The sequence below is a fragment of the Dermacentor variabilis genome, chromosome 9, assembly GCF_050947875.1.
Source record: "Dermacentor variabilis isolate Ectoservices chromosome 9, ASM5094787v1, whole genome shotgun sequence".
Taxonomy (NCBI): domain Eukaryota; kingdom Metazoa; phylum Arthropoda; class Arachnida; order Ixodida; family Ixodidae; genus Dermacentor; species Dermacentor variabilis.
The window spans coordinates 36,657,119-36,672,100 of record NC_134576.1 but is presented as its reverse complement, the minus strand read 5'-3'; positions in this window follow the sequence as shown (position 1 = coordinate 36,672,100).

The window sequence follows — 14,982 nt, the reverse complement described above, 5'->3', positions numbered from 1 at the left end:
AATGCGCCTGCCACTTTTGAGCGATTGATGGATACCATTCTTCGAGGGCTGAAGTGGAAAACGTGCCTCTGTGTTTCAGATGACATTGTGGTTTTTTCCACCGACTTTGTGTCGCACCTCAACTGCTTCGAGCAAGTCCTTGCGTGCCTCTCCACTGCAGCACTGCAACTAAATTTGAAGAAATGCCACTTCGACGCTCGCACGCTTACTATTCTCGGCCATGTAGTTTAAAAAGACGGTATCCTCCCGGACGCCGCGAAACTTAGCGCCGTATCCGAGTTCCCTAAATCGACCACCATGAAAGAGCTTCGCAGCTTCATCGGCCTGTGCTCATATTTCCGACGCGTCATCCGTAACATTGCCTCTATCATCGCCCCCTTGACGCAGCTTCTCACCGACAGTTCTGACCTATCAGCCTGGTTGCCGGCGTGCGACGACGCATTCCAAGAACTACGACGCGTTCTCACCTCTCCTCCAGTACTACGACACTTCGATCCCTCTGCCTCAACTGAGATCTATACGGATGCTAGCGGTGTCGGGCTCGGCACTGTTCTTGCAGAACGCAAGGACGGCTTCGAACAGTACGTCGACGCGTATGCCAGTCGCACCCTTACCAAAGGCGAGGCGAACTACTCGGTTACTGCGAAGGAATGTCTAGCCATCATTTGGGCAATCGGAAAATTTCGTCCTTATGTGTACGGGCGCCCATTTGACATCGTGGTGGACCATCATACCCTATGCTGGTTATCTTCATTAAAAGATCCAACTGGTCGGCTCGCCCGTTGGGCATTGCGCCTACAAGAGTACGACATCCGCGTTGTTCATCGCACCAGCCGAAAATATTCTGACGCATATGCTCTATCTCGGTCACCCCTGCCCTCCGGTCCTGTCCACTCGTCTATTTCCACCTATGGAGCCTTCGGCCTCAACATTTCCGACATGCCATCAGAGCAGCGCAAGGACCCATGGATCTCTTCGCTTAATAACTTCCTGTATAGCCAGTCGCCAGCGCCGATTTCTCGGACGCTCCGTCGTCAAGCCGCGCACTTCACCAATCGGTATAACATGTACCGCCGCAACTATAATTCGGGCGGACGCAAGTGGTTGCTTGTTATACCCCGACACTTGCGTCCCGACATCTGCGCCACGTTCCACGACGAGCCCCAATGCGGCCACGCCGGTGTGTTAAAGACATACTCCCGCCTCCAGCTTCGGTACTACTGGCGTGGTATGTACCGCTTCGTTCGCCAGTAGGTCCGGTTCTGCCTCATATGCCAACGACGCAAGACGCCACCTCAACATGCCACCGGCCCCTTGCAACCTTTACCATGCCCCGCGCGGGCGTTCGACCACGTCAGCATTGACCTATGGGTCCGCTTCTCAACACTCCAAGCGGCAACCGCTGGGTTATTGTTGCTATCGACCACCTCATGCGGTAAGCCGAAACTTCAGCCCTAACATCTGCCACAGCAAAAAACGTCGCCAGTTTTATCCTTCAAAACCTGATGTTACGCCATGGAGCACCTCGAGAAGTACTGAGCGACCGCGGTAGCGTTTTTCTCTCAGACGTCATTGCAGCATTGCTAAAGGTGTGTCGCATCATTCACCGCACTACCACGGCATATCATCATCAAACTAATGGGATGACAGAGCGTTTCAGCCGCACCCTTGGTGACATGTTGGCCATGTGTGTTTCCTCTTACCACTTGAATTGGGATTGCATTCTGCCTTTCGTCACCTACGCTTACAATACCGCCACGCAAAGTACCACTGAGTTCTCTCCTTTCTTTCTCCTTTAGGGACACAAACGTTCATGCACTATGAACACGATTCTGCCTTACCGACCAGGTGCTTCGGAGTGTACGACTGTTTCTAGTGCGGCTGCTTACGCCGAAGAATGCCGCCAGCTCACTCTTTCGTTCACATCCCAGGACCAGTGGCGCCAAAAGCATCGCCACGATTCATCTACTGCGGCTACGTGCTTTGCTCCTGGTTTACTGGTCTGGTTGTGGGTGCCCTCTACTTTTCCAGGCCTTTCCTCTAAGCTGCTCTCCAAGTACCACGGTCCTTATCGGGTACTGAAAAAACATCCGCGGTCAACTACCTCATCGAGCCAATGGAAGCGCCTTCGGACCAGCGTCGTTGTGGCCAGGAAATTGTCCACGTCTCCCGGCTCAACAGTGCCATGACCCCCCTGTGTTTTCCTGTCCATAGGTCGCCAGGATGGCTACTCTTTCGATGGGGAGTGATTGTAGTGAAGGCACTTGGCAGTGGGCATGGTGCTAGTGAATGAGAAGAAGGCGACGAGGCGGGCTTCCTTCCCCGTTTCGATATAGCGCGGACCCGTTAAAGCCTACCGCTGCAACCTAGAACTAGTGCTAGGCGAACACCCCCCCTTGCAATATATATATATATATATATATATATATATATATATATATATATATATATATATATATATATATATATATATATATGCACTATTTTTAGCTCGAAGCAGCTGGCCTTTCTTAAAGCACTCCTACATAAAACATCCAATTTGCACGTCGCCTTTGATATTCTGCACTCCGACACAGAAGACAAACGCCCAGGCTGGAATATTTCTTTACATCGATATTCAAAAAGCACGCAGGTTTTTGGAAACACACTTCTCTATTTTTCACACATGCTACCTATTGCAAGTTCCGAATGGCAATGTATTGCGAGTGGTATATCTTCTTATGGGAAAATATTGAACTATTTATCTTCACCTGTAAATTTTAAATTTAAATCCATCTCTGCCCTACATGAGCAAATACCTACTTCGGTAGCCGTATGTGTGCGCTGCCTTGATTAGTGCAGTAAGTGTTCTGAAAACTGTGAATTTTTAAAATAGAAAGCCAATTAAATACAAACACGAAACCTGAAGGGAAGAGCATCATGACAAGCCACCTGAGATGGTGACACTATTCTAAAGCTTTGTTTTTCGTTGTACTGTGGTATGGTTGTGAGCAATATTCTAGCGCACGTTTGGGCCACCAATTCACATTGCAAGTGATGAGTCACGGTTGCATAAGTGCGACATCTTCCTCTGTCTTTGTCAGCAACTTTAGTGCATCTAAAAGTACAATGTGCTTGAGCTGTGTGGTTATTGGAGTACGGGAAGTGATGCATCAAACAGTTTCCGCACACAATTTGATTGGCCTACAGCATAGTGAAATTGGTTTTGGAACTATCAGTTGTGTGCTAGTGCACTAAACTGACTGTTGAAGAGGGAGATTTCACTTGATAGAAAGGCCCAAGTGAAAATGGGGCTAGAACTCAAGACACCAAATGCTGTCCCCATGTGTGACTGAAGAGAACATGACAGCACTAGTATACAAACTAGTGTAGCTGTGTTGAGTATTTTAATGCTGGTATACGAAACACAAAACTTTGAATTGTTTAGGTGAAATAATCAAGAAGACTACTCTAATGAACTGGCTAAGGATAAATAAAAAGTTTTTGTCTCTGGTACTGCTCTTAGTCTCAAATATGCAGTCTCACAAGCGGCGGATATAGTCCATTAATTGATTTGCATGCAGGTATGAAATGTTGTAACTACAACACCTCATAAAATTAAAGTAGGGCATGTTGAATAGTGTATAGAACGTCTTTGACGGGGTCTGCTTGGTGTGACATGTCTTGATAGTAGAAGTTGGGCTGTTTTATTTACGCACACATGCACATCAATAGAAGGTGCGCATGCTTGTTGTATTTACATGTTACTGTGTCCGTCAATTGAACAGAACAACTTATACGATCAAGACACAGATACGTATTAGATGTTGTACAGGACTAAGTACTATTGTTTGCGGAATAACTGTTTTATCACATGCACAAGTCTACTGTGTGTAAAAGTTATGCTGATGTTGGTAATCTAAACTGGGCGGGGGTATTATTTGCAGAATATGATAAAAGAAACAAGTATCCGTGTGTGGTTCTAAAATTGATGGTTTGACAATATCTTATTGGAATGAGTAATAAATTTATTTCGAGAGAGATATGTAGCACACTGACCAAAACAGCTGGGCTAAAATAATACAAGGAGCAGATATTCCGCCTGCAGAGTAAACTGAAAATTTTGTCAGCGCTTCGTCCTCATTGTCTGGATTCAATCACATAAATAATGATGACATATTTGTGAGAAGTTGTGTACGGAATATTCTTATGACAGCCAATAGGCACCCTTTATATTGTGATATCAGCTGAATTCTCAAGCGCAATGCACCGTGGCGACGAACATGCTAAAATATAAATAATAAAGTGACAAGAGGCGAGGCGCCTTTTCTGTTCAGTTCAGTTTTATTTGCCTAAAGACCCCTTATACAGATAATACATAAGGGGTGGGTATAGCTGATAATGCAACAAAAACACAGGCATATAGAAAAGCGGTACATGAAAGCTACATGTTTGCAATTGCATAAAAACAAAAGGAATACCGCGTGAAAAAAACAGGTTATTTTTAAGCCAACAAAAACACATTTTCGAAAAACGATGCCCGGCAAGTGATTCCAGCGACGTGGTGGGGAACGTTGTTCCAGTCTGGTGCGGTGCGGGAAAAAGAAGACCAGGAAATGTAGCTGTATGGGAACGTAGTCGTAAGACTTGTAATGGGCGCCTAGTTCGTAGCGATGTCTGTGCGGGGTGGTGTGATATATCGCTCGTGAATTAAGGAACTGTAAAAGAACTTATGAAAGAGGCAAATGCTGGCTGTAGCGCGGCGACGTGCGAGGGGCTATAGATCAGATTTTTCTCTTACGGATGATACGCTTACGTCACATGAGTAGGACGAATGGATGTATCTCACGACGCGGTTTGAAAGAACTTGAGCGCGTTAACAAGATAGAGTTGATATGGAGTCCAGATGGGTGATGCGTATTTTACTTTGGGTCTGATAAGGGATGTGAAAGCTAGGAGTTTTACGTTCAGCGGGGCGTCATGCAAGTGTCGTCTCATGAAGCCACAAGGTATGTTAGCTAATGAAAGTATGTAGAAAATATGCGCAGCCCAACTGAGATCACGAGAAAGTGTGACGCCCAAGTAATGATTACTATGGGGACGTTTACTATTGTTTAAGCGGACAGGAAATGGTTACGGCGGCGGGTAAAATATATATGGTTACATTTGTTGAGATTAAGGATTATGAGCCAATGTTCACTCCAAGACTGCGCGTTTTTAAGACTTTGTTCTAAGGTGTTTTAGTCAGTAGCATTACAAACTGGATGGTAAATCACGCAGTCATCGGCGAAAATTTGTTTCTTGCAAGATACGTGTTGGGGTAAAGCATTCATATAAATTGAAAAGAGAAGAGGAACGAAAACTGATCCCTGAGGGACGCCACAAGTTACAGGGAGAAGAGTGGATGATTTGGCATTTACAGAAACGAATTGGTAGCGATCAGTAAGGAATGCTTCGAGCCATTTGAGTACGTCACCGTGTAAGTTCAGAGAAGAAAGCTTTATTAGTAAGTGGCGGTGAGAAACCTTGTGAACGGCCTTTCGTAGTCCAGAAACATAGCGTCAGTTCGTTGGTTAGAGTCAACGTTTACGTGCAAGTCATGCAGAAACAAAGATACTTGCGTTTCGGTAGAGAAACCCTTACGAAACCCATGCTGTGCAGAATGAAAAAATTGTTTCGCGTCCAAATGATTCATGATCAGGGGGTAGATGACGTGTTCCATGACTTTGCACGGAAGGCTAGTTAGAGAGATGGGTCGATAATTTAGCAGTGTGTTCTTATTACCAGACTTGCAGATGGGAACGACCTTACCCACCTTGCAGTCGTGAGGCATGGAACCTGTAGAAAGTGACTGCGAAAATATAAGATGAAGAAATATATTTTGCATTTTTTAGCAGTCTAGAGTTTATACCATCTATACCTACTGAGGATGAAAGTCTAAGGTTTTAAATTATGCGCAAAACACCATCAGGATAAAGCACCACGCTCGGCATACCAGACACTATGTCGCAGAGGACATTAGAAAATGGAACGGTAATATCATTAGAAAATACTCAAGAAAATGCGTTCTTAAATATGAGTGCGCACTCAGTTTCAGGCATGATTTCTCCTATATCATTAACAAGAGCTATAGCGCGTGTGCTGCCTGGGTTGATAACTGTCCAAAATATCTTGGGGTTGTCTGTTAACATTTTAGGTAAATCATTATTGAAAAAGGACCATTTGGCATTGGGGACAACACGTAAGCATTCTATTTCGGTGGCGTTATATTTATCCCATGAAGTTGGGCTTGGTCTCTGCATGGCATTACGAAAAATACTTTTTTTCTTATTTTCCAACCTCTTTAAATTGTTATTGAACCCGGGGTTCTGATAATTCGCGAGGAAAGTTAGTTTCGAAATATGCTTGTTTGCTAGTTCATAAATTTTATTTTTAAACAGTTCGCAGTTGTCCTGAACCGATCATTCATTGAATGAAGTTTCAAAGACTGGAAAAAATGCACAATTCTTCATTTATAGCTTCAAAGTTTGCTTTTCATATAGGTTGATAGTTTTGCTGGAAAGAACACGCGGTGCTGGGGCAAAGTCAAACGTGGCATGAATTACACTGCGGTCCCTGATAGGACGAAGGTAGATAACCAATGATAATGTTTCTGGATGCTCAGTAAGTATAAGGTCCAAAATGGTTGCGCAGTCGCGCGTTACGCGTGTCGGCTCTGAGATAAGCTGCGATAAGTTAGAATTCAAACAGATGTCGACGAAGTCTTTCACCTCTGTGTTGTTTATTGCGCAAATCAAGTTATTCCAATCGATAATGGGGAAGTTGAAGTCACCGAAGAGAAGTATATGAGCGTTCGGATGGCTTGCTGTAATCTGGCATACAGTGCTGTTAAGTTCTGGTGAGAAGTTTGGACTGCTGGTAGGTGGCCTGTAGCACACGCCTAGAATGACATATGGAGCGGAAGAGCGAATAAGTAGCCGTAGTATTTTTAAGTTGGAAGAAATAATAATTGGTGTACAGGATAATTCACGACTGGAAGCAATAAGAACGCCACTCCCGCGTGCCCTTTGACGGTCACAGCGATAAACATTGAAGTTTGGCAAGTATTGGACTACTTCATCGTCCCTAATTTCACTTGTGAGCCACGTTTCCGTTAGAACTAGAAAGTTGCTGTTAGATGACATCGCGAGATTTGATGTTGGGTGACGTTGGGAACGGAACTGCGGGCATTAGTGTAAACAACAGATAACTAAATTAAATGATGGTGTTTTACGTGCCGAAACCACTTTCTGATTATGAGACACGCCGTAGTGGAGGACTCCGGAAATTTCGACCACCTGGGGTTCTTTAACGTGGACCTAAATCTAAGTACACGAGTGTTTTCGCATTTCGCCCCAATCGAAATGCGGCCGCCGTGGCCGGGATTCCATCCCGGGACCTCATGCTCAGCAGCCCAACACCGTAGCCACTCAGCAACCATGGCGGGTTACAGATAAGGAAAGGTTCTTCTTAGGGGCGGAAGGGCGGTTTTCAACTGCACGTATTTTGCGCAATGATTGATACTGAATATTTTTCACTGATTTCGTTAAATCGTCATAGTTATAGCGCTGGGAACCCATAACGAGCGTTTTGAAACTCATAGAAAAAGCCATACATTGACTTTTAGCGTAGGCGATAAGGTGTTGGCGGGCGTCCCAAACTGCCGGTGAAAAATCTTCGCTCACGCTATAATGTGTGTCTTTCAGTTTGCGGCCGTTAGACAGGACTTTATATGACGCGAATTTGATAACGATAGGACGGTGCCGGTTAGGTGAATTGAGACCAAGGCGATGAGCACGTTCGATATCTTTAGACTCAAGATTTACCTTCATGATACCCGAGATTTCATCAATGATCAGCTTTTCTGATTGTGCGAAGGTTTCTTTTGGGTTAGTATCAGGGAGGCCATAGAAAATTAGATTATTCCGTCGGGACAGGTTGTCTGTATCGTCTAGGCGATTTTAGAGGTCGGATACCAGGCTGGCAATTTCAGCAGTGGCACATTTGACAGCTGCTAATTTATTTTGAAGTGCTATTATGGCCTGGTAATGATGTTCCAGTTCAATCACTCGTTTGTTCGAGTCCATTAGAATCTTATCGGTTTATAAAATTTGACTTTTTAAGCCTTAACCTTCACTGATTAGTGTAGTCTGACTGGCCGAAATCTTTTGCAATTCTTTCAACACATCGTTCGTGTCGGGTCCCGGGTTAGTTTAAATGTCGCCAGAGAGTATTAGTAAGCGGTGAATCCCTCCCACACGTTCACCAATAAGAGCAAGGCAGCAATGGGGGCTCGGGATCTGCACCAGATAATAGCCGCTACACCTCATAGCAAAAAGGCTGTGCCTTGTACCAACTTGAATGGCGAAAACCGGTGGATTAGACGACAGTGTCGTGGCGCAGCGACCGAGCCCACAGAGCGGCCGGAGCGGTAGGCTGTCTTTTATAGTGCGGCAAAACTTTGATGTCGATGCAGGAACCCACGCCCAATCGAGCATCCATTGCTGTGTTGGCAGCACATAGGCATCCGGAAGGGCGTAGTCATGTGCGACGCCCCGCTGATCCGAAAATCGGTGAAAAAAGAGTGCATGCGCCGAGGGAGTCCTAGAACAACCAGCCGCCGGTGCGGGCAGCAGCACGTTGTGAAAGGGAAGCGGCGATCATCTGCATGGCAAAAACCAGTGGATGAGACGACAGTGTCCTGGCGCAGCCACCGAGCCTGTCGTCAAATCAACCACATTTTTCCATTATCTAACAGTGCAGTTGAAAATGGTTCAATAATGAGTGGAACTGTGGCCTATACGAAATAAAGGTCAACGAGATGGCCACTCAAAGTGTCCACTATCCTACACCCACAACTGATTTGTAACATGCGCTTACAGCTGGGTTAAAGGGTAGTAGAAAAACACCTATTGGGCATAATTTCCAGGAACAAGTCAGTTTAAGCCATATTATTAGGCACTGACTAGGTAGAATCAGCAAAAGGGTATAACCTAAATCACTTCCCAGGGAGATCTCGCAGGTACCAGTAATGAATTTTGTTCGCATGAAACAGAAGGCTCGTGCCAAAATGGGCGACACAAAGCACAGAATCAACTAGGGTGGACCTACAAAGTAACGGCAAGCTTTGCTTTAGAGCGATCGGCAACACTCACGAGCTGCGCAGTTTCTTTCTGAGCACACGCACATTGCACAAAAGGACCACTTTTTCGCCTAGTAACGCTGTGACGCATCGCATATATATATATATATATATATATATATATATATATATGACGGTTTGTATCTTGCGAAGACACTTCGCAAAAGACAACACAAAGCTCCAACGAACCGCACACTCAGAACACATACAAGTCGCGTACGCTAGGTGCACCGATCAGACGCTTTTCGTTGCGCCACGCCCTGAACATGTTTCGTGCTCAGAAAACACGTGTACGTGACGGACTTCTCGCCTGCAATGCATACGCGAAGCACGGCACAGAAAATAATAATAATAATAATATTTGGGGTTTTACGTGCCAAAACCACTTTCTGATTACGAGGCACGCCGTAGTGGAGGACTCCGGAAATTTTGACCACCTGGGGTTCTTTAACGTGCACCTAAATCTAAGCACACGGGTGTTTTCGCATTTCGCCCCCATCGAAATGCGGCCGCCGTGGCCGGGATTCGATCCCGCGACCTCGTGCTCAGCAGCCCAACACCATAGCCACTGAGCAACCACGGCGGGTCACGGCACAGAAAAGTACGACGTCAACGGCTTAAAATATTTCTTGCGGCGCTCCCGTAAGCACAACACAGACTTCCTGCCCTTCGTCCGTTCCTGTCGGCGATGGCGCGCACTGATGAGGCCTAGAAGGGTGCACCGGCTTGCTGTCTTCGATAACTATCTCCGTTGGTTCTCGATAAATGCGGCAAAAATTATAAGAACGAGTAAAATAGACAATTTCTGACGCGGGTGTCACTTAGGCCTTGCGTCCCCGCTTCTCTTCACTTAGAGGAAGCGCCATGTTTTCCGTGAAGACGCCCAAAGTTCGGTCTGTGAATGGCACCCGAGCTTGCTAACAGGGGGCATGGCGCCGTCTCAGAGATCAGAGTATGTTTGCTTCGTGCTTCTACCGCCACTTCCGCCGTCGGCGCTGCAGTCTGGCCTGCTGTCTTGCGGCGCCGAGCGAGCGTGAACCGGCGGCTCACTGTTCTCAATGCCGCCGACCGCCATGGCGTGACGCCGATAGGCGCCGACGCAGAAGATCCGTCGAAGATTTCTTCCTTGTGATCGGGCCTTTACCGATGTACGTCGACATCTAACACAAGGCGTAAGATGCCGTGCTCGCGTTTGTCGCATTTGCTTACAACACGGCAGTGAAAGAAAGCCGGCGCTGGGTGCCCACGCGTGGCAGCAGACAACGCCAAGTGGAGTCCGCTGCTTCCACGCATGATGACGTCGCAAAAAAAGCTTTAAAAAATACATGGAATGCTAACGTTATCGTTTTGTTATTAAATGCACTACGCCTAAATAAATAAAGCATTTATTTTATGCTGCGTTTTAAAATCGAAATGACTGTCGGCGCCTACACACGCGTGCACGCAGTGGGAGGACCGTTGTGATTCCTTGTGGTTGTGTGGTGTGTACTGTAGTACTGGATCACTGTGTAATATCGGCGAGTACGAATAAAGTTGCCGTTACGAAGCTACAGAAGCTTCGAACGAACTGTGCTGCATCCACGAAACAGCACGACATGTCGCCTTATTTTGACGGTCGGTTTCGAAGAGTCGTGGTAACACAGCGCCGACTGCATATGGTGCCGACACGGATAATGCATATTGCAGGGTGTGTCATATGTAGCGATTCTTTAAGTTGTGTGTACACCTTCTGGCAACACACTGCTCACGAGCTCGAAAACGCAGAAGTGGTGCGCGTCGGCATTGACGTCGATGTAGGGTGCATATCAAATTTCCAAATCGCTTTGCAAAGTAAGGGCGCCTTTTGTCGATGAGCAAAGTGCATTCAAACATCTCGCGTCGCTTTACGCACGCAGAAGCCTAATAGCGAAAGCCTGTACGTGAAACGTGAATCTAACAGAAAGGTCTGTTCCCGCCTGAATGCAATGTCAGCAAGTGTCCGTGACGAGTGTGAAGTGACTCACATGAGGCTGGGCGTTGAACAGTGTGTGGAGTGCCGCTTCTCCAGTCTGGCCAGAGCCCAATCCGCTTTCGTGAACCATTTGAAATGCCCAGTGTATTAGTTGCTATAGATTGTGGTGCAGTGAGACAGCCATTCCATAGCAGCCATGAAAATTACATGTGGAAGTAATAGTAATGCGATAGGCTTTCGTGGTGACTGTTATATGTATCACATGCATCGTAGTGCGATCATTTACACCCTGTGCACGTGTTTAGATATATGCTTTATCTTCTGAAGATACGGTAAAGCACCTGAATCTTGAGTGGATCCTTCACTGTACAGGCTATACCTAAATCTCGCAACCATTGTGTGCTTCATTTTTGCCAACTGTCTTTGCTCTACAAAGAGGCCAAGTTTCTCGCACTGAGTTTCACTCACTAAGGAAACAGGCTTGTGCGACTTGCAATCAACAGGGGTCAAACGCATGTGGCAGAGCTTTAGTGGTACAATATTTAATTGGGGGGCATTGTACATGCACACCTAGGGAATCATTTGCTATGGCAAATACTAACGTTGTGGCATTTCTTTTTTAAATTTGTCTGCCTTAATAATATTGTTAAAATATAGAAGTATGTCTGTAAATTAAATAAATTTGGAGATCCTGACGTAATTCCTAATGCATGTTGGTACATTATAATATTTCCAACGGACTCCTCAGTATCGCTTTTATTTCTCAGCATTCTCACACAACAGGTATTGTTCTTTCATCTTTGAAACAAACGAAAGTCCTCCCGCTTTTCAAATCTGGTGAGTAAGGCATGGTGACTAAGGCACTAAGACTATCTATATATAGATTGATCGATATATATAGATAGATAGATATAGATTGATATATATATATATATATATATATATATAAATATATAGATATAGGTTAATAAGAATATAGCTGGTAACATACAGGAATTCTATAGCATTAACGAGAGGGTGGCAGGTCTTGTTGTGAAACTTAATAAGAGTTACAAAATGAAGATTGTACAGGTCTACGCCCCTACATCCAATCATGATGACCAGGAAGTCGAAAGCTTCTATGAAGACGTGGATTCGGCGATGGGTAGAGTGAAAACTAAATACACTATACTAATGGGCGACTTTAATGCCAAGGTAGGCAAGAAGCAGGCTGGAGACGAAGGCAGTGGGGCAATATGGCATAGGCACTAGGAATAGCAGGGGATAGTTATTAGTAGAGTTCGCGGAACAGAATAATATGAGGATAATGAATACCTTCTTCCGCAAGCGGGATAGCCGAAAGTGGACATGGAGGAGCTCGAACGGCGAGACTAGAAATGAAATAGACTTCATACTCTGCGCTAACCCTGGCATCATACAAGATGTGGACGTGCTCGACAAGGTGCGCTGCAGTGACCACAGGATGGTAAGCACTCGAATTAGCCTAGACCTGAGGAGGGAACGCAAGAAACTGGTACATAAGAAGCCGATCAATGAGTTAGCGGTAAGAAGGAAAATAGAGGAATTCCAGATCAAGCTACAGAACAGGTATTCAGCTTTAACTCAGGAAGAGGACCTTTGTGTTGAAGCAATGAACTACAATCTTGTGGGCATCATTAAGGAGTGTGCAATGGAAGTCGGTGGTAACTCCGTTAGGCAGGATACCAGCAAACTATCGCAGGAGACGAAATATCTGATCAAGAAACGCCAATGTATGAAAGCATCTAACCCTACAGCTAGAATAGAACTGGCAGAACTTTCGAAGTTAATCAACAGGCGTAAGACAGCTGACATAAGGAAGTATAATATGGATAGAATTGAACATGCTCTCAGGAACGGAGGAAGCCTAAAAACAGTGAAGAAGAAATTAGGAATTGGCAAGAATCAGATGTATGCGTTAAGAGACAAAGCCGGCAATGTCATTACTAATATGGATGAGATAGTTCAAGTGGCTGAGGAGTTCTATAGAGATTTATACAGTAGCAGTGGCACCCACGGCGATAATGGAAGAGAAAGTAGTCTAGAGGAATTCGAAATCCCGAAGGTAACGCCGGAAGAAGTAAAGAAAGCCTTAGGAGATATGCAAAGGGGGAAGGCAGTTGGGGAGGATCAGGTAACAGCAGATTTGTTGAAGGATGGTGGACAGATTGTTCTATAGAAACTGGCCACCCTGTATACGCAATGCCTCATGACCTCAAGCGTACCGGAATCTTGGAAGAACGCTAACAAAATCCTAATCCATAAGATAGGGGATGCCAAAGACTTGAAAAATTATAGACCGATCAGCTTACTGTCCGTTGCCTACAAAGTATTTACTAAGGTAATCGCAAATAGAATCAGGAACACCTTAGACTTCTGTCAACCAAAGGACCAGGCAGGATTCCGTAAAGGCTACTCAACAATAGACCATATTCACACTATCAATCAAGTGATAGAGAAATGCGCAGAATATAACCAGCCCTTATATATAGCTTTCATTGATTACGAGAAAGCGTTCGATTCAGTCGAAACCTCAGCAGTCATGGAGGCATTACGGAATCAGGGTGTAGATGAGCCATATGTAAAAATACTGGAAGATATCTATAGCGGCTCCACAGCCACCGTAGTCCTCCATAAAGCAAGCAACAAAATCCCAATAAAGAAAGGCGTCAGGCAGGGAGATACGATATGACATGAAAACTGTTTACAGCGCAAACACATGCAACCACAAAGTATAAGGGACAGGACACAAGCGCTTTGTGGTTGCATGTGTTTGCGCTGTAAACAGTTTTCATGTCAAGTATGCACCAACTCGCCCAGAAAGAAGTTTTAATGAAGATACGATATCTCCAATGCTATTCACAGCGTGTTTACAAGAGGTATTCAGAGACCTGAATTGGGAAGAATTGGGGATAAAAGTTAATGGAGAATACCTTAGTAACTTGCGATTCGCTGATGATATTGCCTTGCTTAGTAACTCAGGGGACCAATTGCAATGCATGCTCACTGACCTGGAGAGGCAAAGCAGAAGAGTGGGTCTAAAAATTAATCTGCAGAAAACTAAAGTAATGCTTAACAGTCTCGGGAGAGAACAGCAATTTACAATAGGCAGCGAGGCACTGGAAGTCGTAAGGGAATACATCTACTTAGGGCAGGTAGTGACGGCGGATCCGGATCATGAGACGGAAATAATCAGAAGAATAAGAATGGGCTGGGGTGCGTTTGGCAGGCATTCCCAAATCATGAACAGCAGGTTGCCATTATCCCTCGAGAGAAAAGTATATAATAGCTGTGTCTTACCAGTACTCACCTACGGGGCAGAAACCTGGAGGCTTACGAAAAGGGTTCTACTCAAATTGAGGACGACACAACGAGCTATGGAAAGAAAAATGATAGGTGTAACGTTAAGGGATAAGAAAAGAGCAGATTGGGTGAGGGAACAAACGCGAGGTAATGACATCTTAGTTGAAATCAAGAAAAAGAAATGGGCATGGGCAGGACATGTAATGAGGAGGGAAGATAACCGATGGTCACGAAGGGTTACGGACTGGATCCCAAGGGAAGGGAAGCGTAGCAGGGGGCGGCAGAAAGTTAGGTGGGCGGATGAGATTAAGAAGTTTGCAGGGACGGCATGGCCACAATTAGTACATGACCGGGGTTGTTGGAGAAGCATGGGAGAGGCCTTTGCCCTGCAGTGGGCGCAACAGGCTGATGATGATGATGATGATGATAGATTGATCTTCTTAGCCCCTTATTCAAGTATAATGTTAGAATACATAGTTTATAAGCATACTGTGGAATTCATTGAATCGCATAATGCCCGTGTAAGTTCTAACATGGCATTTTGCATGGA